At 46.3% G+C, this 18,392-nt stretch overlaps 37 non-coding genes and 2 pseudogenes across 37 annotated transcripts; all 39 read right to left on the reverse strand.

Moving 5' to 3' along the window:
• Positions 1 to 82: 82 nt before the first annotated feature.
• Positions 83 to 201, reverse strand: LOC148859396 (5S ribosomal RNA). The gene has a single exon (XR_016095648.1). It is a non-coding gene; the product is annotated as a 5S ribosomal RNA (ribosomal RNA).
• Positions 202 to 560: 359 nt separating this feature from the next.
• On the reverse strand, positions 561 to 679 carry LOC148859397 (5S ribosomal RNA; annotated as a pseudogene).
• A 359-nt stretch (positions 680 to 1,038) lies between these two features.
• LOC148859398 (5S ribosomal RNA) lies at positions 1,039 to 1,157 on the reverse strand. Its single transcript, XR_016095649.1, has one exon. It is a non-coding gene; the product is annotated as a 5S ribosomal RNA (ribosomal RNA).
• Positions 1,158 to 1,516: 359 nt separating this feature from the next.
• LOC148859399 (5S ribosomal RNA) lies at positions 1,517 to 1,635 on the reverse strand. Its single transcript, XR_016095763.1, has one exon. It is a non-coding gene; the product is annotated as a 5S ribosomal RNA (ribosomal RNA).
• A 359-nt stretch (positions 1,636 to 1,994) lies between these two features.
• On the reverse strand, positions 1,995 to 2,113 carry LOC148859400 (5S ribosomal RNA). The gene has a single exon (XR_016098392.1). It is a non-coding gene; the product is annotated as a 5S ribosomal RNA (ribosomal RNA).
• A 359-nt stretch (positions 2,114 to 2,472) lies between these two features.
• Positions 2,473 to 2,591, reverse strand: LOC148859401 (5S ribosomal RNA). Its single transcript, XR_016095920.1, has one exon. It is a non-coding gene; the product is annotated as a 5S ribosomal RNA (ribosomal RNA).
• A 359-nt stretch (positions 2,592 to 2,950) lies between these two features.
• Positions 2,951 to 3,069, reverse strand: LOC148859402 (5S ribosomal RNA). Its single transcript, XR_016098395.1, has one exon. It is a non-coding gene; the product is annotated as a 5S ribosomal RNA (ribosomal RNA).
• A 359-nt stretch (positions 3,070 to 3,428) lies between these two features.
• On the reverse strand, positions 3,429 to 3,547 carry LOC148859403 (5S ribosomal RNA). Its single transcript, XR_016097349.1, has one exon. It is a non-coding gene; the product is annotated as a 5S ribosomal RNA (ribosomal RNA).
• Positions 3,548 to 3,906: 359 nt separating this feature from the next.
• Positions 3,907 to 4,025, reverse strand: LOC148859404 (5S ribosomal RNA). The gene has a single exon (XR_016098398.1). It is a non-coding gene; the product is annotated as a 5S ribosomal RNA (ribosomal RNA).
• Positions 4,026 to 4,384: 359 nt separating this feature from the next.
• LOC148859405 (5S ribosomal RNA) lies at positions 4,385 to 4,503 on the reverse strand. Its single transcript, XR_016095922.1, has one exon. It is a non-coding gene; the product is annotated as a 5S ribosomal RNA (ribosomal RNA).
• A 359-nt stretch (positions 4,504 to 4,862) lies between these two features.
• On the reverse strand, positions 4,863 to 4,981 carry LOC148859406 (5S ribosomal RNA). Its single transcript, XR_016098399.1, has one exon. It is a non-coding gene; the product is annotated as a 5S ribosomal RNA (ribosomal RNA).
• Positions 4,982 to 5,340: 359 nt separating this feature from the next.
• LOC148859407 (5S ribosomal RNA) lies at positions 5,341 to 5,459 on the reverse strand. Its single transcript, XR_016098400.1, has one exon. It is a non-coding gene; the product is annotated as a 5S ribosomal RNA (ribosomal RNA).
• A 359-nt stretch (positions 5,460 to 5,818) lies between these two features.
• LOC148859408 (5S ribosomal RNA) lies at positions 5,819 to 5,937 on the reverse strand. The gene has a single exon (XR_016096589.1). It is a non-coding gene; the product is annotated as a 5S ribosomal RNA (ribosomal RNA).
• Positions 5,938 to 6,296: 359 nt separating this feature from the next.
• LOC148859409 (5S ribosomal RNA) lies at positions 6,297 to 6,415 on the reverse strand. Its single transcript, XR_016097584.1, has one exon. It is a non-coding gene; the product is annotated as a 5S ribosomal RNA (ribosomal RNA).
• A 359-nt stretch (positions 6,416 to 6,774) lies between these two features.
• LOC148859410 (5S ribosomal RNA) lies at positions 6,775 to 6,893 on the reverse strand. Its single transcript, XR_016097031.1, has one exon. It is a non-coding gene; the product is annotated as a 5S ribosomal RNA (ribosomal RNA).
• A 359-nt stretch (positions 6,894 to 7,252) lies between these two features.
• Positions 7,253 to 7,371, reverse strand: LOC148859411 (5S ribosomal RNA). The gene has a single exon (XR_016098402.1). It is a non-coding gene; the product is annotated as a 5S ribosomal RNA (ribosomal RNA).
• Positions 7,372 to 7,730: 359 nt separating this feature from the next.
• On the reverse strand, positions 7,731 to 7,849 carry LOC148859412 (5S ribosomal RNA). The gene has a single exon (XR_016098403.1). It is a non-coding gene; the product is annotated as a 5S ribosomal RNA (ribosomal RNA).
• A 359-nt stretch (positions 7,850 to 8,208) lies between these two features.
• LOC148859413 (5S ribosomal RNA) lies at positions 8,209 to 8,327 on the reverse strand. The gene has a single exon (XR_016095856.1). It is a non-coding gene; the product is annotated as a 5S ribosomal RNA (ribosomal RNA).
• Positions 8,328 to 8,686: 359 nt separating this feature from the next.
• LOC148859414 (5S ribosomal RNA) lies at positions 8,687 to 8,805 on the reverse strand. The gene has a single exon (XR_016097585.1). It is a non-coding gene; the product is annotated as a 5S ribosomal RNA (ribosomal RNA).
• A 359-nt stretch (positions 8,806 to 9,164) lies between these two features.
• On the reverse strand, positions 9,165 to 9,283 carry LOC148859415 (5S ribosomal RNA). Its single transcript, XR_016098071.1, has one exon. It is a non-coding gene; the product is annotated as a 5S ribosomal RNA (ribosomal RNA).
• Positions 9,284 to 9,642: 359 nt separating this feature from the next.
• On the reverse strand, positions 9,643 to 9,761 carry LOC148859416 (5S ribosomal RNA). The gene has a single exon (XR_016095650.1). It is a non-coding gene; the product is annotated as a 5S ribosomal RNA (ribosomal RNA).
• A 359-nt stretch (positions 9,762 to 10,120) lies between these two features.
• Positions 10,121 to 10,239, reverse strand: LOC148859417 (5S ribosomal RNA; annotated as a pseudogene).
• Positions 10,240 to 10,598: 359 nt separating this feature from the next.
• Positions 10,599 to 10,717, reverse strand: LOC148859418 (5S ribosomal RNA). The gene has a single exon (XR_016098404.1). It is a non-coding gene; the product is annotated as a 5S ribosomal RNA (ribosomal RNA).
• Positions 10,718 to 11,076: 359 nt separating this feature from the next.
• LOC148859419 (5S ribosomal RNA) lies at positions 11,077 to 11,195 on the reverse strand. The gene has a single exon (XR_016096585.1). It is a non-coding gene; the product is annotated as a 5S ribosomal RNA (ribosomal RNA).
• Positions 11,196 to 11,554: 359 nt separating this feature from the next.
• LOC148859420 (5S ribosomal RNA) lies at positions 11,555 to 11,673 on the reverse strand. The gene has a single exon (XR_016098405.1). It is a non-coding gene; the product is annotated as a 5S ribosomal RNA (ribosomal RNA).
• A 359-nt stretch (positions 11,674 to 12,032) lies between these two features.
• On the reverse strand, positions 12,033 to 12,151 carry LOC148859421 (5S ribosomal RNA). Its single transcript, XR_016095923.1, has one exon. It is a non-coding gene; the product is annotated as a 5S ribosomal RNA (ribosomal RNA).
• Positions 12,152 to 12,510: 359 nt separating this feature from the next.
• On the reverse strand, positions 12,511 to 12,629 carry LOC148859422 (5S ribosomal RNA). The gene has a single exon (XR_016098406.1). It is a non-coding gene; the product is annotated as a 5S ribosomal RNA (ribosomal RNA).
• A 359-nt stretch (positions 12,630 to 12,988) lies between these two features.
• LOC148859423 (5S ribosomal RNA) lies at positions 12,989 to 13,107 on the reverse strand. Its single transcript, XR_016098407.1, has one exon. It is a non-coding gene; the product is annotated as a 5S ribosomal RNA (ribosomal RNA).
• Positions 13,108 to 13,466: 359 nt separating this feature from the next.
• LOC148859424 (5S ribosomal RNA) lies at positions 13,467 to 13,585 on the reverse strand. Its single transcript, XR_016095857.1, has one exon. It is a non-coding gene; the product is annotated as a 5S ribosomal RNA (ribosomal RNA).
• Positions 13,586 to 13,944: 359 nt separating this feature from the next.
• Positions 13,945 to 14,063, reverse strand: LOC148859425 (5S ribosomal RNA). Its single transcript, XR_016097586.1, has one exon. It is a non-coding gene; the product is annotated as a 5S ribosomal RNA (ribosomal RNA).
• A 359-nt stretch (positions 14,064 to 14,422) lies between these two features.
• Positions 14,423 to 14,541, reverse strand: LOC148859426 (5S ribosomal RNA). The gene has a single exon (XR_016098072.1). It is a non-coding gene; the product is annotated as a 5S ribosomal RNA (ribosomal RNA).
• Positions 14,542 to 14,900: 359 nt separating this feature from the next.
• On the reverse strand, positions 14,901 to 15,019 carry LOC148859427 (5S ribosomal RNA). The gene has a single exon (XR_016098410.1). It is a non-coding gene; the product is annotated as a 5S ribosomal RNA (ribosomal RNA).
• A 359-nt stretch (positions 15,020 to 15,378) lies between these two features.
• On the reverse strand, positions 15,379 to 15,497 carry LOC148859428 (5S ribosomal RNA). The gene has a single exon (XR_016098412.1). It is a non-coding gene; the product is annotated as a 5S ribosomal RNA (ribosomal RNA).
• Positions 15,498 to 15,856: 359 nt separating this feature from the next.
• LOC148859429 (5S ribosomal RNA) lies at positions 15,857 to 15,975 on the reverse strand. The gene has a single exon (XR_016095858.1). It is a non-coding gene; the product is annotated as a 5S ribosomal RNA (ribosomal RNA).
• Positions 15,976 to 16,334: 359 nt separating this feature from the next.
• On the reverse strand, positions 16,335 to 16,453 carry LOC148859430 (5S ribosomal RNA). The gene has a single exon (XR_016098413.1). It is a non-coding gene; the product is annotated as a 5S ribosomal RNA (ribosomal RNA).
• A 359-nt stretch (positions 16,454 to 16,812) lies between these two features.
• On the reverse strand, positions 16,813 to 16,931 carry LOC148859431 (5S ribosomal RNA). Its single transcript, XR_016098414.1, has one exon. It is a non-coding gene; the product is annotated as a 5S ribosomal RNA (ribosomal RNA).
• A 359-nt stretch (positions 16,932 to 17,290) lies between these two features.
• LOC148859432 (5S ribosomal RNA) lies at positions 17,291 to 17,409 on the reverse strand. Its single transcript, XR_016095859.1, has one exon. It is a non-coding gene; the product is annotated as a 5S ribosomal RNA (ribosomal RNA).
• A 359-nt stretch (positions 17,410 to 17,768) lies between these two features.
• LOC148859433 (5S ribosomal RNA) lies at positions 17,769 to 17,887 on the reverse strand. The gene has a single exon (XR_016097587.1). It is a non-coding gene; the product is annotated as a 5S ribosomal RNA (ribosomal RNA).
• A 359-nt stretch (positions 17,888 to 18,246) lies between these two features.
• Positions 18,247 to 18,365, reverse strand: LOC148859434 (5S ribosomal RNA). Its single transcript, XR_016097635.1, has one exon. It is a non-coding gene; the product is annotated as a 5S ribosomal RNA (ribosomal RNA).
• Positions 18,366 to 18,392: the final 27 nt, after the last annotated feature.

Below are 18,392 nucleotides of genomic sequence, written 5' to 3' on the forward strand. Positions count from 1 at the left end.
GGCACGTTGTTTCCAGTTGTCTCGCCGAAACGACATATGGAATTTGCAAATAGTATATCAAAAATAAAATATTAATAAAATTGGGGTGCAACACGAGGACTTCCCAGGAGGTCACCCATCGTAGTACTACTCTCGCCCAAGCACGCTTAACTTCGGAGTTCTGATGGGATCCGGTGCATTAGTGCTGGTATGATCGCACCCGTTTGCTTCTTGTTCGTTTTAATCTTTATGCACTCATTATCTTGCTCCCCTCCGTTAATTCTTTCAGATTTGAAAAAACGGTATATGCAACTTTCCTCCCTTGGTTACCGTGCACAAGCTCCCAGGTGAGCGGAGTTATTCCTTTCTAGATCTGCCCCATCCCCGGATAAATGTAGTAATATCGCGGGGCCCACAATGCACGACGAATGCCAAAAGCCCGGTTTTGCACCGTTCCCATTCAGTAATGACGGTCGTTCCGCAAATGGTCCGAGTATCCGGCACGTTGTTTCCAGTTGTCTCGCCGAAACGACATATGGAATTTGCAAATAGTATATCAAAAATAAAATATTAATAAAATTGGGGTGCAACACGAGGACTTCCCAGGAGGTCACCCATCCTAATACTACTCTCGCCCAAGCACGCTTAACTTCGGAGTTCTGATGGGATACGGTGCATTAGTGCTGGTATGATAGCACTCGTTTGCTTCTTGTTCGCTTTAATCTTTATGCACTCATTATCTTGCTCCCCTCCGTTAATTCTTTCAGATTTGAAAAAACGGTGTATAAAACTTTCCTCCCTTGGTTACCGTGCACAAGCTCCCAGGTGAGCGGAGTTATTCCTTTCTAGATCTGCCGCATCCCCGGATAAATGTAGTAATATCGCGGGGCCCACAATGCACGACGAATGCCAAAAGCCCGGTTTTGCACCGTTCCCATTCAGTAATGACGGTCGTTCCGCAAATGGTCCGAGTATCCGGCACGTTGTTTCCAGTTGTCTCGCCGAAACGACATATGGAATTTGCAAATAGTATATCAAAAATAAAATATTAATAAAATTGGGGTGCAACACGAGGACTTCCCAGGAGGTCACCCATCGTAGTACTACTCTCGCCCAAGCACGCTTAACTTCGGAGTTCTGATGGGATCCGGTGCATTAGTGCTGGTATGATCGCACCCGTTTGCTTCTTGTTCGTTTTAATCTTTATGCACTCATTATCTTGCTCCCCTCCGTTAATTCTTTCAGATTTGAAAAAACGGTATATGCAACTTTCCTCCCTTGGTTACCGTGCACAAGCTCCCAGGTGAGCGGAGTTATTCCTTTCTAGATCTGCCCCATCCCCGGATAAATGTAGTAATATCGCGGGGCCCACAATGCACGACGAATGCCAAAAGCCCGGTTTTGCACCGTTCCCATTCAGTAATGACAGTCGTTCCGCAAATGGTCCGAGTATCCGGCACGTTGTTTCCTGTTGTCTCGCCGAAACGACATATGGAATTTGCAAATAGTATATCAAAAATAAAATATTAATAAAATTGGGGTGCAACACGAGGACTTCCCAGGAGGTCACCCATCCTAGTACTACTCTCGCCAAAGCACGCTTAACTTCGGAGTTCTGATGGGATCCGGTGCATTAGTGCTTGTATGATCGCACCCGTTTTCTTCTTGTTCGCTTTAATCTTTATGCACTCACTATCTTGCTCCCCTCCATTAATTCTTTCAGACTTGAAAAAACGGTGTATGCAACTTTCCTCCCTTGGTAACCGTGCACAAGCTCCCAGGTGAGCGGAGTTATTCCTTTCTAGATCTGCCGCATCCCCGGATAAATGTAGTAATATCGCGGGGCCCACAATGCACGACGAATGCCAAAAGCCCGGTTTTGCACCGTTCCCATTCAGTAATGACGGTCGTTCCGCAAATGGTCCGAGTATCCGGCACGTTGTTTCCAGTTGTCTCGCCGAAACGACATATGGAATTTGCAAATAGTATATCAAAAATAAAATATTAATAAAATTGGGGTGCAACACGAGGACTTCCCAGGAGGTCACCCATCCTAGTACTACTCTCGCCCAAGCACGCTTAACTTCGGAGTTCTGATGGGATCCGGTGCATTAGTGCTGGTATGATCGCACCCGTTTGCTTCTTGTTCGCTTTAATCTTTATGCACTCATTATCTTGCTCCCCTCCGTTAATTCTTTCAGATTTGAAAAAACGGTGTATGCAACTTTCCTCCCTTGGTAACCGTGCACAAGCTCCCAGGTGAGCGGAGTTATTCCTTTCTAGATCTGCCGCATCCCCGGATAAATGTAGTAATATCGCGGGGCCCACAATGCACGACGAATGCCAAAAGCCCGGTTTTGCACCGTTCCCATTCAGTAATGACGGTCGTTCCGCAAATGGTCCGAGTATCCGGCACGTTGTTTCCAGTTGTCTCGCCGAAACGACATATGGAATTTGCAAATAGTATATCAAAAATAAAATATTAATAAAATTGGGGAGCAACACGAGGACTTCCCAGGAGGTCACCCATCCTAGTACTACTCTCGCCCAAGCACGCTTAACTTCGGAGTTCTGATGGGATCCGGTGCATTAGTGCTGGTATGATCGCACCCGTTTGCTTCTTGTTCGTTTTAATCTTTATGCACTCATTATCTTGCTCCCCTCCGTTAATTCTTTCAGATTTGAAAAAACGGTATATGCAACTTTCCTCCCTTGGTTACCGTGCACAAGCTCCCAGGTGAGCGGAGTTATTCCTTTCTAGATCTGCCGCATCCCCGGATAAATGTAGTAATATCGCGGGGCCCACAATGCACGACGAATGCCAAAAGCCCGGTTTTGCACCGTTCCCATTCAGTAATGACGGTCGTTCCGCAAATGGTGCGAGTATCCGGCACGTTGTTTCCAGTTGTCTCGCCGAAACGACATATGGAATTTGCAAATAGTATATCAAAAATAAAATATTAATAAAATTGGGGTGCAACACGAGGACTTCCCAGGAGGTCACCCATCCTAGTACTACTCTCGCCCAAGCACGCTTAACTTCGGAGTTCTGATGGGATCCGGTGCATTAGTGCTGGTATGATCGCACCCGTTTGCTTCTTGTTCGCTTTAATCTTTATGCACTCATTATCTTGCTCACCTCCGTTAATTCTTTCAGATTTGAAAAAACGGTGTATGCAACTTTCCTCCCTTGGTGACCGTGCACAAGCTCCCAGGTGAGCGGAGTTATTCCTTTCTAGATCTGCCGAATCCCCGGATAAATGTAGTAATATCGCGGGGCCCACAATGCACGACGAATGCCAAAAGCCCGGTTTTGCACCGTTCCCATTCAGTAATGACAGTCGTTCCGCAAATGGTCCGAGTATCCGGCACGTTGTTTCCTGTTGTCTCGCCGAAACGACATATGGAATTTGCAAATAGTATATCAAAAATAAAATATTAATAAAATTGGGGTGCAACACGAGGACTTCCCAGGAGGTCAGCCATCCTAGTACTACTCTCGCCCAAGCACGCTTAACTTCGGAGTTCTGATGGGATCCGGTGCATTAGTGCTTGTATGATCGCACCCGTTTTCTTCTTGTTCGCTTTAATCTTTATGCACTCACTATCTTGCTCCCCTCCATTAATTCTTTCAGACTTGAAAAAACGGTGTATGCAACTTTCCTCCCTTGGTAACCGTGCACAAGCTCCCAGGTGAGCGGAGTTATTCCTTTCTAGATCTGCCGCATCCCCGGATAAATGTAGTAATATCGCGGGGCCCACAATGCACGACGAATGCCAAAAGCCCGGTTTTGCACCGTTCCCATTCAGTAATGACGGTCGTTCCGCAAATGGTCCGAGTATCCGGCACGTTGTTTCCAGTTGTCTCGCCGAAACGACATATGGAATTTGCAAATAGTATATCAAAAATAAAATATTAATAAAATTGGGGTGCAACACGAGGACTTCCCAGGAGGTCACCCATCCTAGTACTACTCTCGCCCAAGCACGCTTAACTTCGGAGTTCTGATGGGATCCGGTGCATTAGTGCTGGTATGATCGCACCCGTTTGCTTCTTGTTCGCTTTAATCTTTATGCACTCATTATCTTGCTCCCCTCCGTTAATTCTTTCAGATTTGAAAAAACGGTGTATGCAACTTTCCTCCCTTGGTAACCGTGCACAAGCTCCCAGGTGAGCGGAGTTATTCCTTTCTAGATCTGCCGCATCCCCGGATAAATGTAGTAATATCGCGGGGCCCACAATGCACGACGAATGCCAAAAGCCCGGTTTTGCACCGTTCCCATTCAGTAATGACGGTCGTTCCGCAAATGGTCCGAGTATCCGGCACGTTGTTTCCAGTTGTCTCGCCGAAACGACATATGGAATTTGCAAATAGTATATCAAAAATAAAATATTAATAAAATTGGGGAGCAACACGAGGACTTCCCAGGAGGTCACCCATCCTAGTACTACTCTCGCCCAAGCACGCTTAACTTCGGAGTTCTGATGGGATCCGGTGCATTAGTGCTGGTATGATCGCACCCGTTTGCTTCTTGTTCGTTTTAATCTTTATGCACTCATTATCTTGCTCCCCTCCGTTAATTCTTTCAGATTTGAAAAAACGGTATATGCAACTTTCCTCCCTTGGTTACCGTGCACAAGCTCCCAGGTGAGCGGAGTTATTCCTTTCTAGATCTGCCGCATCCCCGGATAAATGTAGTAATATCGCGGGGCCCACAATGCACGACGAATGCCAAAAGCCCGGTTTTGCACCGTTCCCATTCAGTAATGACGGTCGTTCCGCAAATGGTGCGAGTATCCGGCACGTTGTTTCCAGTTGTCTCGCCGAAACGACATATGGAATTTGCAAATAGTATATCAAAAATAAAATATTAATAAAATTGGGGTGCAACACGAGGACTTCCCAGGAGGTCACCCATCCTAGTACTACTCTCGCCCAAGCACGCTTAACTTCGGAGTTCTGATGGGATCCGGTGCATTAGTGCTGGTATGATCGCACCCGTTTGCTTCTTGTTCGCTTTAATCTTTATGCACTCATTATCTTGCTCACCTCCGTTAATTCTTTCAGTTTTGAAAAAACGGTGTATGCAACTTTCCTCCCTTGGTGACCGTGCACAAGCTCCCAGGTGAGCGGAGTTATTCCTTTCTAGATCTGCCGAATCCCCGGATAAATGTAGTAATATCGCGGGGCCCACAATGCACGACGAATGCCAAAAGCCCGGTTTTGCACCGTTCCCATTCAGTAATGACGGTCGTTCCGCAAATGGTCCGAGTATCCGGCACGTTGTTTCCAGTTGTCTCGCCGAAACGACATATGGAATTTGCAAATAGTATATCAAAAATAAAATATTAATAAAATTGGGGTGCAACACGAGGACTTCCCAGGAGGTCACCCATCCTAGTACTACTCTCGCCCAAGCACGCTTAACTTCGGAGTTCTGATGGGATCCGGTGCATTAGTGCTGGTATGATCGCACCCGTTTGCTTCTTGTTCGCTTTAATCTTTATGCACTCATTATCTTGCTCCCCTCCGTTAATTCTTTCAGATTTGAAAAAACGGTGTATGCAACTTTCCTCCCTTGGTGACCGTGCACAAGCTCCCAGGTGAGCGGAGTTATTCCTTTCTAGATCTGCCGCATCCCCGGATAAATGTAGTAATATCGCGGGGCCCACAATGCACGACGAATGCCAAAAGCCCGGTTTTGCACCGTTCCCATTCAGTAATGACGGTCGTTCCGCAAATGGTGCGAGTATCCGGCACGTTGTTTCCAGTTGTCTCGCCGAAACGACATATGGAATTTGCAAATAGTATATCAAAAATAAAATATTAATAAAATTGGGGTGCAACACGAGGACTTCCCAGGAGGTCACCCATCCTAATACTACTCTCGCCCAAGCACGCTTAACATCGGAGTTCTGATGGGATCCGGTGCATTAGTGCTGGTATGATCGCACCCGTTTGCTTCTTGTTCGTTTTAATCTTTATGCACTCATTATCTTGCTCCCCTCCGTTAATTCTTTCAGATTTGAAAAAACGGTATATGCAACTTTCCTCCCTTGGTTACCGTGCACAAGCTCCCAGGTGAGCGGAGTTATTCCTTTCTAGATCTGCCGCATCCCCGGATAAATGTAGTAATATCGCGGGGCCCACAATGCACGACGAATGCCAAAAGCCCGGTTTTGCACCGTTCCCATTCAGTAATGACGGTCGTTCCGCAAATGGTCCGAGTATCCGGCACGTTGTTTCCAGTTGTCTCGCCGAAACGACATATGGAATTTGCAAATAGTATATCAAAAATAAAATATTAATAAAATTGGGGTGCAACACGAGGACTTCCCAGGAGGTCACCCATCCTAGTACTACTCTCGCCCAAGCACGCTTAACTTCGGAGTTCTGATGGGATACGGTGCATTAGTGCTGGTATGATAGCACCCGTTTGCTTCTTGTTCGCTTTAATCTTTATGCACTCATTATCTTGCTCCCCTCCGTTAATTCTTTCAGATTTGAAAAAACGGTGTATAAAACTTTCCTCCCTTGGTTACCATGCACAAGCTCCCAGGTGAGCGGAGTTATTCCTTTCTAGATCTGCCGCATCCCCGGATAAATGTAGTAATATCGCGGGGCCCACAATGCACGACGAATGCCAAAAGCCCGGTTTTGCACCGTTCCCATTCAGTAATGACGGTCGTTCCGCAAATGGTCCGAGTATCCGGCACGTTGTTTCCAGTTGTCTCGCCGAAACGACATATGGAATTTGCAAATAGTATATCAAAAATAAAATATTAATAAAATTGGGGTGCAACAAGAGGACTTCCCAGGAGGTCACCCATCCTAATACTACTCTCGCCCAAGCACGCTTAACTTCGGAGTTCTGATGGGATCCGGTGCATTAGTGCTGGTATGATCGCACCCGTTTGCTTCTTGTTCGTTTTAATCTTTATGCACTCATTATCTTGCTCCCCTCCGTTAATTCTTTCAGATTTGAAAAAACGGTATATGCAACTTTCCTCCCTTGGTTACCGTGCACAAGCTCCCAGGTGAGCGGAGTTATTCCTTTCTAGATCTGCCGCATCCCCGGATAAATGTAGTAATATCGCGGGGCCCACAATGCACGACGAATGCCAAAAGCCCGGTTTTGCACCGTTCCCATTCAGTAATGACGGTCGTTCCGCAAATGGTCCGAGTATCCGGCACGTTGTTTCCAGTTGTCTCGCCGAAACGACATATGGAATTTGCAAATAGTATATCAAAAATAAAATATTAATAAAATTGGGGTGCAACACGAGGACTTCCCAGGAGGTCACCCATCCTAGTACTACTCTCGCCCAAGCACGCTTAACTTCGGAGTTCTGATGGGATCCGGTGCATTAGTGCTGGTATGATCGCACCCGTTTGCTTCTTGTTCGTTTTAATCTTTATGCACTCATTATCTTGCTCCCCTCCGTTAATTCTTTCAGATTTGAAAAAACGGTATATGCAACTTTCCTCCCTTGGTTACCGTGCACAAGCTCCCAGGTGAGCGGAGTTATTCCTTTCTAGATCTGCCGCATCCCCGGATAAATGTAGTAATATCGCGGGGCCCACAATGCACGACGAATGCCAAAAGCCCGGTTTTGCACCGTTCCCATTCAGTAATGACGGTCGTTCCGCAAATGGTCCGAGTATCCGGCACGTTGTTTCCAGTTGTCTCGCCGAAACGACATATGGAATTTGCAAATAGTATATCAAAAATAAAATATTAATAAAATTGGGGTGCAACACGAGGACTTCCCAGGAGGTCACCCATCCTAGTACTACTCTCGCCCAAGCACGCTTAACTTCGGAGTTCTGATGGGATCCGGTGCATTAGTGCTGGTATGATCGCACCCGTTTGCTTCTTGTTCGCTTTAATCTTTATGCACTCATTATCTTGCTCCCCTCCGTTAATTCTTTCAGATTTGAAAAAACGGTGTATGCAACTTTCCTCCCTTGGTGACCGTGCACAAGCTCCCAGGTGAGCGGAGTTATTCCTTTCTAGATCTGCCGCATCCCCGGATAAATGTAGTAATATCGCGGGGCCCACAATGCACGACGAATGCCAAAAGCCCGGTTTTGCACCGTTCCCATTCAGTAATGACGGTCGTTCCGCAAATGGTGCGAGTATCCGGCACGTTGTTTCCAGTTGTCTCGCCGAAACGACATATGGAATTTGCAAATAGTATATCAAAAATAAAATATTAATAAAATTGGGGTGCAACACGAGGACTTCCCAGGAGGTCACCCATCCTAATACTACTCTCGCCCAAGCACGCTTAACTTCGGAGTTCTGATGGGATCCGGTGCATTAGTGCTGGTATGATCGCACCCGTTTGCTTCTTGTTCGCTTTAATCTTTATGCACTCATTATCTTGCTCCCCTCCGTTAATTCTTTCAGATTTGAAAAAACGGTATATGCAACTTTCCTCCCTTGGTTACCGTGCAGAAGCTCCCAGGTGAGCGGAGTTATTCCTTTCTAGATCTGCCGCATCCCCGGATAAATGTAGTAATATCGCGGGGCCCACAATGCACGACGAATGCCAAAAGCCCGGTTTTGCACCGTTCCCATTCAGTAATGACGGTCGTTCCGCAAATGGTCCGAGTATCCGGCACGTTGTTTCCAGTTGTCTCGCCGAAACGACATATGGAATTTGCAAATAGTATATCAAAAATAAAATATTAATAAAATTGGGGTGCAACACGAGGACTTCCCAGGAGGTCACCCATCCTAGTACTACTCTCGCCCAAGCACGCTTAACTTCGGAGTTCTGATGGGATACGGTGCATTAGTGCTGGTATGATAGCACCCGTTTGCTTCTTGTTCGCTTTAATCTTTATGCACTCATTATCTTGCTCCCCTCCGTTAATTCTTTCAGATTTGAAAAAACGGTGTATAAAACTTTCCTCCCTTGGTTACCATGCACAAGCTCCCAGGTGAGCGGAGTTATTCCTTTCTAGATCTGCCGCATCCCCGGATAAATGTAGTAATATCGCGGGGCCCACAATGCACGACGAATGCCAAAAGCCCGGTTTTGCACCGTTCCCATTCAGTAATGACGGTCGTTCCGCAAATGGTCCGAGTATCCGGCACGTTGTTTCCAGTTGTCTCGCCGAAACGACATATGGAATTTGCAAATAGTATATCAAAAATAAAATATTAATAAAATTGGGGTGAAACAAGAGGACTTCCCAGGAGGTCACCCATCCTAATACTACTCTCGCCCAAGCACGCTTAACTTCGGAGTTCTGATGGGATCCGGTGCATTAGTGCTGGTATGATCGCACCCGTTTGCTTCTTGTTCGTTTTAATCTTTATGCACTCATTATCTTGCTCCCCTCCGTTAATTCTTTCAGATTTGAAAAAACGGTATATGCAACTTTCCTCCCTTGGTTACCGTGCAGAAGCTCCCAGGTGAGCGGAGTTATTCCTTTCTAGATCTGCCGCATCCCCGGATAAATGTAGTAATATCGCGGGGCCCACAATGCACGACGAATGCCAAAAGCCCGGTTTTGCACCGTTCCCATTCAGTAATGACGGTCGTTCCGCAAATGGTCCGAGTATCCGGCACGTTGTTTCCAGTTGTCTCGCCGAAACGACATATGGAATTTGCAAATAGTATATCAAAAATAAAATATTAATAAAATTGGGGTGCAACACGAGGACTTCCCAGGAGGTCACCCATCGTAGTACTACTCTCGCCCAAGCACGCTTAACTTCGGAGTTCTGATGGGATCCGGTGCATTAGTGCTGGTATGATCGCACCCGTTTGCTTCTTGTTCGTTTTAATCTTTATGCACTCATTATCTTGCTCCCCTCCGTTAATTCTTTCAGATTTGAAAAAACGGTATATGCAACTTTCCTCCCTTGGTTACCGTGCACAAGCTCCCAGGTGAGCGGAGTTATTCCTTTCTAGATCTGCCGCATCCCCGGATAAATGTAGTAATATCGCGGGGCCCACAATGCACGACGAATGCCAAAAGCCCGGTTTTGCACCGTTCCCATTCAGTAATGACGGTCGTTCCGCAAATGGTCCGAGTATCCGGCACGTTGTTTCCAGTTGTCTCGCCGAAACGACATATGGAATTTGCAAATAGTATATCAAAAATAAAATATTAATAAAATTGGGGTGCAACACGAGGACTTCCCAGGAGGTCACCCATCCTAATACTACTCTCGCCCAAGCACGCTTAACTTCGGAGTTCTGATGGGATACGGTGCATTAGTGCTGGTATGATAGCACTCGTTTGCTTCTTGTTCGCTTTAATCTTTATGCACTCATTATCTTGCTCCCCTCCGTTAATTCTTTCAGATTTGAAAAAACGGTGTATAAAACTTTCCTCCCTTGGTTACCGTGCACAAGCTCCCAGGTGAGCGGAGTTATTCCTTTCTAGATCTGCCGCATCCCCGGATAAATGTAGTAATATCGCGGGGCACACAATGCACGACGAATGCCAAAAGCCCGGTTTTGCACCGTTCCCATTCAGTAATGACGGTCGTTCCGCAAATGGTCCGAGTATCCGGCACGTTGTTTCCAGTTGTCTCGCCGAAACGACATATGGAATTTGCAAATAGTATATCAAAAATAAAATATTAATAAAATTGGGGTGCAACACGAGGACTTCCCAGGAGGTCACCCATCCTAGTACTACTCTCGCCCAAGCACGCTTAACTTCGGAGTTCTGATGGGATCCGGTGCATTAGTGCTGGTATGATCGCACCCGTTTGCTTCTTGTTCGTTTTAATCTTTATGCACTCATTATCTTGCTCCCCTCCGTTAATTCTTTCAGATTTGAAAAAACGGTATATGCAACTTTCCTCCCTTGGTTACCGTGCACAAGCTCCCAGGTGAGCGGAGTTATTCCTTTCTAGATCTGCCGCATCCCCGGATAAATGTAGTAATATCGCGGGGCCCACAATGCACGACGAATGCCAAAAGCCCGGTTTTGCACCGTTCCCATTCAGTAATGACAGTCGTTCCGCAAATGGTCCGAGTATCCGGCACGTTGTTTCCAGTTGTCTCGCCGAAACGACATATGGAATTTGCAAATAGTATATCAAAAATAAAATATTAATAAAATTGGGGTGCAACACGAGGACTTCCCAGGAGGTCACCCATCCTAGTACTACTCTCGCCCAAGCACGCTTAACTTCGGAGTTCTGATGGGATCCGGTGCATTAGTGCTTGTATGATCGCACCCGTTTTCTTCTTGTTCGCTTTAATCTTTATGCACTCACTATCTTGCTCCCCTCCATTAATTCTTTCAGACTTGAAAAAACGGTGTATGCAACTTTCCTCCCTTGGTAACCGTGCACAAGCTCCCAGGTGAGCGGAGTTATTCCTTTCTAGATCTGCCGCATCCCCGGATAAATGTAGTAATATCGCGGGGCCCACAATGCACGACGAATGCCAAAAGCCCGGTTTTGCACCGTTCCCATTCAGTAATGACGGTCGTTCCGCAAATGGTCCGAGTATCCGGCACGTTGTTTCCAGTTGTCTCGCCGAAACGACATATGGAATTTGCAAATAGTATATCAAAAATAAAATATTAATAAAATTGGGGTGCAACACGAGGACTTCCCAGGAGGTCACCCATCCTAGTACTACTCTCGCCCAAGCACGCTTAACTTCGGAGTTCTGATGGGATCCGGTGCATTAGTGCTGGTATGATCGCACCCGTTTGCTTCTTGTTCGCTTTAATCTTTATGCACTCATTATCTTGCTCCCCTCCGTTAATTCTTTCAGATTTGAAAAAACGGTGTATGCAACTTTCCTCCCTTGGTAACCGTGCACAAGCTCCCAGGTGAGCGGAGTTATTCCTTTCTAGATCTGCCGCATCCCCGGATAAATGTAGTAATATCGCGGGGCCCACAATGCACGACGAATGCCAAAAGCCCGGTTTTGCACCGTTCCCATTCAGTAATGACGGTCGTTCCGCAAATGGTCCGAGTATCCGGCACGTTGTTTCCAGTTGTCTCGCCGAAACGACATATGGAATTTGCAAATAGTATATCAAAAATAAAATATTAATAAAATTGGGGAGCAACACGAGGACTTCCCAGGAGGTCACCCATCCTAGTACTACTCTCGCCCAAGCACGCTTAACTTCGGAGTTCTGATGGGATCCGGTGCATTAGTGCTGGTATGATCGCACCCGTTTGCTTCTTGTTCGTTTTAATCTTTATGCACTCATTATCTTGCTCCCCTCCGTTAATTCTTTCAGATTTGAAAAAACGGTATATGCAACTTTCCTCCCTTGGTTACCGTGCACAAGCTCCCAGGTGAGCGGAGTTATTCCTTTCTAGATCTGCCGCATCCCCGGATAAATGTAGTAATATCGCGGGGCCCACAATGCACGACGAATGCCAAAAGCCCGGTTTTGCACCGTTCCCATTCAGTAATGACGGTCGTTCCGCAAATGGTGCGAGTATCCGGCACGTTGTTTCCAGTTGTCTCGCCGAAACGACATATGGAATTTGCAAATAGTATATCAAAAATAAAATATTAATAAAATTGGGGTGCAACACGAGGACTTCCCAGGAGGTCACCCATCCTAGTACTACTCTCGCCCAAGCACGCTTAACTTCGGAGTTCTGATGGGATCCGGTGCATTAGTGCTGGTATGATCGCACCCGTTTGCTTCTTGTTCGCTTTAATCTTTATGCACTCATTATCTTGCTCCCCTCCGTTAATTCTTTCAGTTTTGAAAAAACGGTGTATGCAACTTTCCTCCCTTGGTGACCGTGCACAAGCTCCCAGGTGAGCGGAGTTATTCCTTTCTAGATCTGCCGAATCCCCGGATAAATGTAGTAATATCGCGGGGCCCACAATGCACGACGAATGCCAAAAGCCCGGTTTTGCACCGTTCCCATTCAGTAATGACGGTCGTTCCGCAAATGGTCCGAGTATCCGGCACGTTGTTTCCAGTTGTCTCGCCGAAACGACATATGGAATTTGCAAATAGTATATCAAAAATAAAATATTAATAAAATTGGGGTGCAACACGAGGACTTCCCAGGAGGTCACCCATCCTAGTACTACTCTCGCCCAAGCACGCTTAACTTCGGAGTTCTGATGGGATCCGGTGCATTAGTGCTGGTATGATCGCACCCGTTTGCTTCTTGTTCGCTTTAATCTTTATGCACTCATTATCTTGCTCCCCTCCGTTAATTCTTTCAGATTTGAAAAAACGGTGTATGCAACTTTCCTCCCTTGGTGACCGTGCACAAGCTCCCAGGTGAGCGGAGTTATTCCTTTCTAGATCTGCCGCATCCCCGGATAAATGTAGTAATATCGCGGGGCCCACAATGCACGACGAATGCCAAAAGCCCGGTTTTGCACCGTTCCCATTCAGTAATGACGGTCGTTCCGCAAATGGTGCGAGTATCCGGCACGTTGTTTCCAGTTGTCTCGCCGAAACGACATATGGAATTTGCAAATAGTATATCAAAAATAAAATATTAATAAAATTGGGGTGCAACACGAGGACTTCCCAGGAGGTCACCCATCCTAATACTACTCTCGCCCAAGCACGCTTAACTTCGGAGTTCTGATGGGATCCGGTGCATTAGTGCTGGTATGATCGCACCCGTTTGCTTCTTGTTCGTTTTAATCTTTATGCACTCATTATCTTGCTCCCCTCCGTTAATTCTTTCAGATTTGAAAAAACGGTATATGCAACTTTCCTCCCTTGGTTACCGTGCACAAGCTCCCAGGTGAGCGGAGTTATTCCTTTCTAGATCTGCCGCATCCCCGGATAAATGTAGTAATATCGCGGGGCCCACAATGCACGACGAATGCCAAAAGCCCGGTTTTGCACCGTTCCCATTCAGTAATGACGGTCGTTCCGCAAATGGTCCGAGTATCCGGCACGTTGTTTCCAGTTGTCTCGCCGAAACGACATATGGAATTTGCAAATAGTATATCAAAAATAAAATATTAATAAAATTGGGGTGCAACACGAGGACTTCCCAGGAGGTCACCCATCCTAGTACTACTCTCGCCCAAGCACGCTTAACTTCGGAGTTCTGATGGGATACGGTGCATTAGTGCTGGTATGATAGCACCCGTTTGCTTCTTGTTCGCTTTAATCTTTATGCACTCATTATCTTGCTCCCCTCCGTTAATTCTTTCAGATTTGAAAAAACGGTGTATAAAACTTTCCTCCCTTGGTTACCATGCACAAGCTCCCAGGTGAGCGGAGTTATTCCTTTCTAGATCTGCCGCATCCCCGGATAAATGTAGTAATATCGCGGGGCCCACAATGCACGACGAATGCCAAAAGCCCGGTTTTGCACCGTTCCCATTCAGTAATGACGGTCGTTCCGCAAATGGTCCGAGTATCCGGCACGTTGTTTCCAGTTGTCTCGCCGAAACGACATATGGAATTTGCAAATAGTATATCAAAAATAAAATATTAATAAAATTGGGGTGAAACAAGAGGACTTCCCAGGAGGTCACCCATCCTAATACTACTCTCGCCCAAGCACGCTTAACTTCGGAGTTCTGATGGGATCCGGTGCATTAGTGCTGGTATGATCGCACCCGTTTGCTTCTTGTTCGTTTTAATCTTTATGCACTCATTATCTTGCTCCCCTCCGTTAATTCTTTCAGATTTGAAAAAACGGTATATGCAACTTTCCTCCCTTGGTTACCGTGCAGAAGCTCCCAGGTGAGCGGAGTTATTCCTTTCTAGATCTGCCGCATCCCCGGATAAATGTAGTAATATCGCGGGGCCCACAATGCACGACGAATGCCAAAAGCCCGGTTTTGCACCGTTCCCATTCAGTAATGACGGTCGTTCCGCAAATGGTCCGAGTATCCGGCACGTTGTTTCCAGTTGTCTCGCCGAAACGACATATGGAATTTGCAAATAGTATATCAAAAATAAAATATTAATAAAATTGGGGTGCAACACGAGGACTTCCCAGGAGGTCACCCATCCTAGTACTACTCTCGCCCAAGCACGCTTAACTTCGGAGTTCTGATGGGATCCGGTGCATTAGTGCTGGTATGATCGCACCCGTTTGCTTCTTGTTCGCTTTAATCTTTATGCACTCATTATCTTGCTCCCCTCCGTTAATTCTTTCAGATTTGAAAAAACGGTATATGCAACTTTCCTCCCTTGGTAACCGTGCACAAGCTCCCAGGTGAGCGGAGTTATTCCTTTCTAGATCTGCCGCATCCCCGGATAAATGTAGTAATATCGCGGGGCCCACAATGCACGACGAATGCCAAAAGCCCGGTTTTGCACCGTTCCCATTCAGTAATGACGGTCGTTCCGCAAATGGTCCGAGTATCCGGCACGTTGTTTCCAGTTGTCTCGCCGAAACGACATATGGAATTTGCAAATAGTATATCAAAAATAAAATATTAATAAAATTGGGGTGCAACACGAGGACTTCCCAGGAGGTCACCCATCCTAGTACTACTCTCGCCCAAGCACGCTTAACTTCGGAGTTCTGATGGGATCCGGTGCATTAGTGCTGGTATGATCGCACCCGTTTGCTTCTTGTTCGTTTTAATCTTTATGCACTCATTATCTTGCTCCCCTCCGTTAATTCTTTCAGATTTGAAAAAACGGTATATGCAACTTTCCTCCCTTGGTTACCGTGCACAAGCTCCCAGGTGAGCGGAGTTATTCCTTTCTAGATCTGCCGCATCCCCGGATAAATGTAGTAATATCGCGGGGCCCACAATGCACGACGAATGCCAAAAGCCCGGTTTTGCACCGTTCCCATTCAGTAATGACGGTCGTTCCGCAAATGGTCCGAGTATCCGGCACGTTGTTTCCAGTTGTCTCGCCGAAACGACATATGGAATTTGCAAATAGTATATCAAAAATAAAATATTAATAAAATTGGGGTGCAACACGAGGACTTCCCAGGAGGTCACCCATCCTAATACTACTCTCGCCCAAGCACGCTTAACTTCGGAGTTCTGATGGGATCCGGTGCATTAGTGCTGGTATGATCGCACCCGTTTACTTCTTGTTCGCTTTAATCTTTATGCACTCATTATCTTGCTCCCCTCCGTTAATTCTTTCAGATTTGAAAAAACGGTATATGCAACTTTCCTCCCTTGGTTACCGTGCACAAGCTCCCAGGTGAGCGGAGTTATTCCTTTCTAGATCTGCCGCATCCCCGGATAAATGTAGTAATATCGCGGGGCCCACAATGCACGACGAATGCCAAAAGCCCGGTTTTGCACCGTTCCCATTCAGTAATGACGGACGTTCCGCAAATGGTCCGAGTATCCGGCACGTTGTTTCCAGTTGTCTCACCGAAACGACATATGGAATTTGCAAATAGTATATCAAAAATAAAATATTAATAAAATTGGGGTGCAACACGAGGACTTCCCAGGAGGTCACCCATCCTAGTACTACTCTCGCCCAAGCACGCTTAACTTCGGAGTTCTGATGGGATCCGGTGCATTAGTGCTGGTATGATCGCACCCGTTTGCTTCTTGTTCGTTTTAATCTTTATGCACTCATTATCTTTCTCCCCTCCGTTAATTCTTTCAGATTTGAAAAAACGGTATATGCAACTTTCCTCCCTTGGTTACCGTGCACAAGCTCCCAGGTGAGCGGAGTTATTCCTTTCTAGATCTGCCGCATCCCCGGATAAATGTAGTAATATCGCGGGGCCCACAATGCACGACGAATGCCAAAAGCCCGGTTTTGCACCGTTCCCATTCAGTAATGACGGTCGTTCCGCAAATGGTCCGAGTATCCGGCACGTTGTTTCCAGTTGTCTCGCCGAAACGACATATGGAATTTGCAAATAGTATATCAAAAATAAAATATTAATAAAATTGGGGTGCAACACGAGGACTTCCCAGGAGGTCACCCATCCTAGTACTACTCTCGCCCAAGCACGCTTAACTTCGGAGTTCTGATGGGATCCGGTGCATTAGTGCTGGTATGATCGCACCCGTTTGCTTCTTGTTCGCTTTAATCTTTATGCACTCATTATCTTGCTCCCCTCCGTTAATTCTTTCAGATTTGAAAAAACGGTGTATGCAACTTTCCTCCCTTGGTGACCGTGCACAAGCTCCCAGGTGAGCGGAGTTATTCCTTTCTAGATCTGCCGCATCCCCGGATAAATGTAGTAATATCGCGGGGCCCACAATGCACGACGAATGCCAAAAGCCCGGTTTTGCACCGTTCCCATTCAGTAATGACGGTCGTTCCGCAAATGGTCCGAGTATCCGGCACGTTGTTTCCAGTTGTCTCGCCGAAACGACATATGGAATTTGCAAATAGTATATCAAAAATAAAATATTAATAAAATTGGGGTGCAACACGAGGACTTCCCAGGAGGTCACCCATCCTAATACTACTCTCGCCCAAGCACGCTTAACTTCGGAGTTCTGATGGGATCCGGTGCATTAGTGCTGGTATGATCGCACCCGTTTGCTTCTTGTTCGTTTTAATCTTTATGCACTCATTATCTTGCTCCCCTCCGTTAATTCTTTCAGATTTGAAAAAACGGTATATGCAACTTTCCTCCCTTGGTTACCGTGCAGAAGCTCCCAGGTGAGCGGAGTTATTCCTTTCTAGATCTGCCGCATCCCCGGATAAATGTAGTAATATCGCGGGGCCCACAATGCACGACGAATGCCAAAAGCCCGGTTTTGCACCGTTCCCATTCAGTAATGACGGTCGTTCCGCAAATGGTCCGAGTATCCGGCACGTTGTTTCCAGTTGTCTCGCCGAAACGACATATGGAATTTGCAAATAGTATATCAAAAATAAAATATTAATAAAATTGGGGTGCAACACGAGGACTTCCCAGGAGGTCACCCATCCTAGTACTACTCTCGCCCAAGCACGCTTAACTTCGGAGTTCTGATGGGATACGGTGCATTAGTGCTGGTATGATAGCACCCGTTTGCTTCTTGTTCGCTTTAATCTTTATGCACTCATTATCTTGCTCCCCTCCGTTAATTCTTTCAGATTTGAAAAAACGGTGTATAAAACTTTCCTCCCTTGGTTACCATGCACAAGCTCCCAGGTGAGCGGAGTTATTCCTTTCTAGATCTGCCGCATCCCCGGATAAATGTAGTAATATCGCGGGGCCCACAATGCACGACGAATGCCAAAAGCCCGGTTTTGCACCGTTCCCATTCAGTAATGACGGTCGTTCCGCAAATGGTCCGAGTATCCGGCACGTTGTTTCCAGTTGTCTCGCCGAAACGACATATGGAATTTGCAAATAGTATATCAAAAATAAAATATTAATAAAATTGGGGTGAAACACGAGGACTTCCCAGGAGGTCACCCATCCTAATACTACTCTCGCCCAAACACGCTTAACTTCGGAGTTCTGATGGGATCCGGTGCATTAGTGCTGGTATGATCGCACCCGTTTGCTTCTTGTTCGTTTTAATCTTT

The sequence above is a fragment of the Nelumbo lutea genome, chromosome 4 (assembly GCF_056320005.1).
Source record: "Nelumbo lutea isolate HS-2025 chromosome 4, American lotus-T2T, whole genome shotgun sequence".
NCBI classification, from domain to species: Eukaryota; Viridiplantae; Streptophyta; class Magnoliopsida; order Proteales; family Nelumbonaceae; genus Nelumbo; species Nelumbo lutea.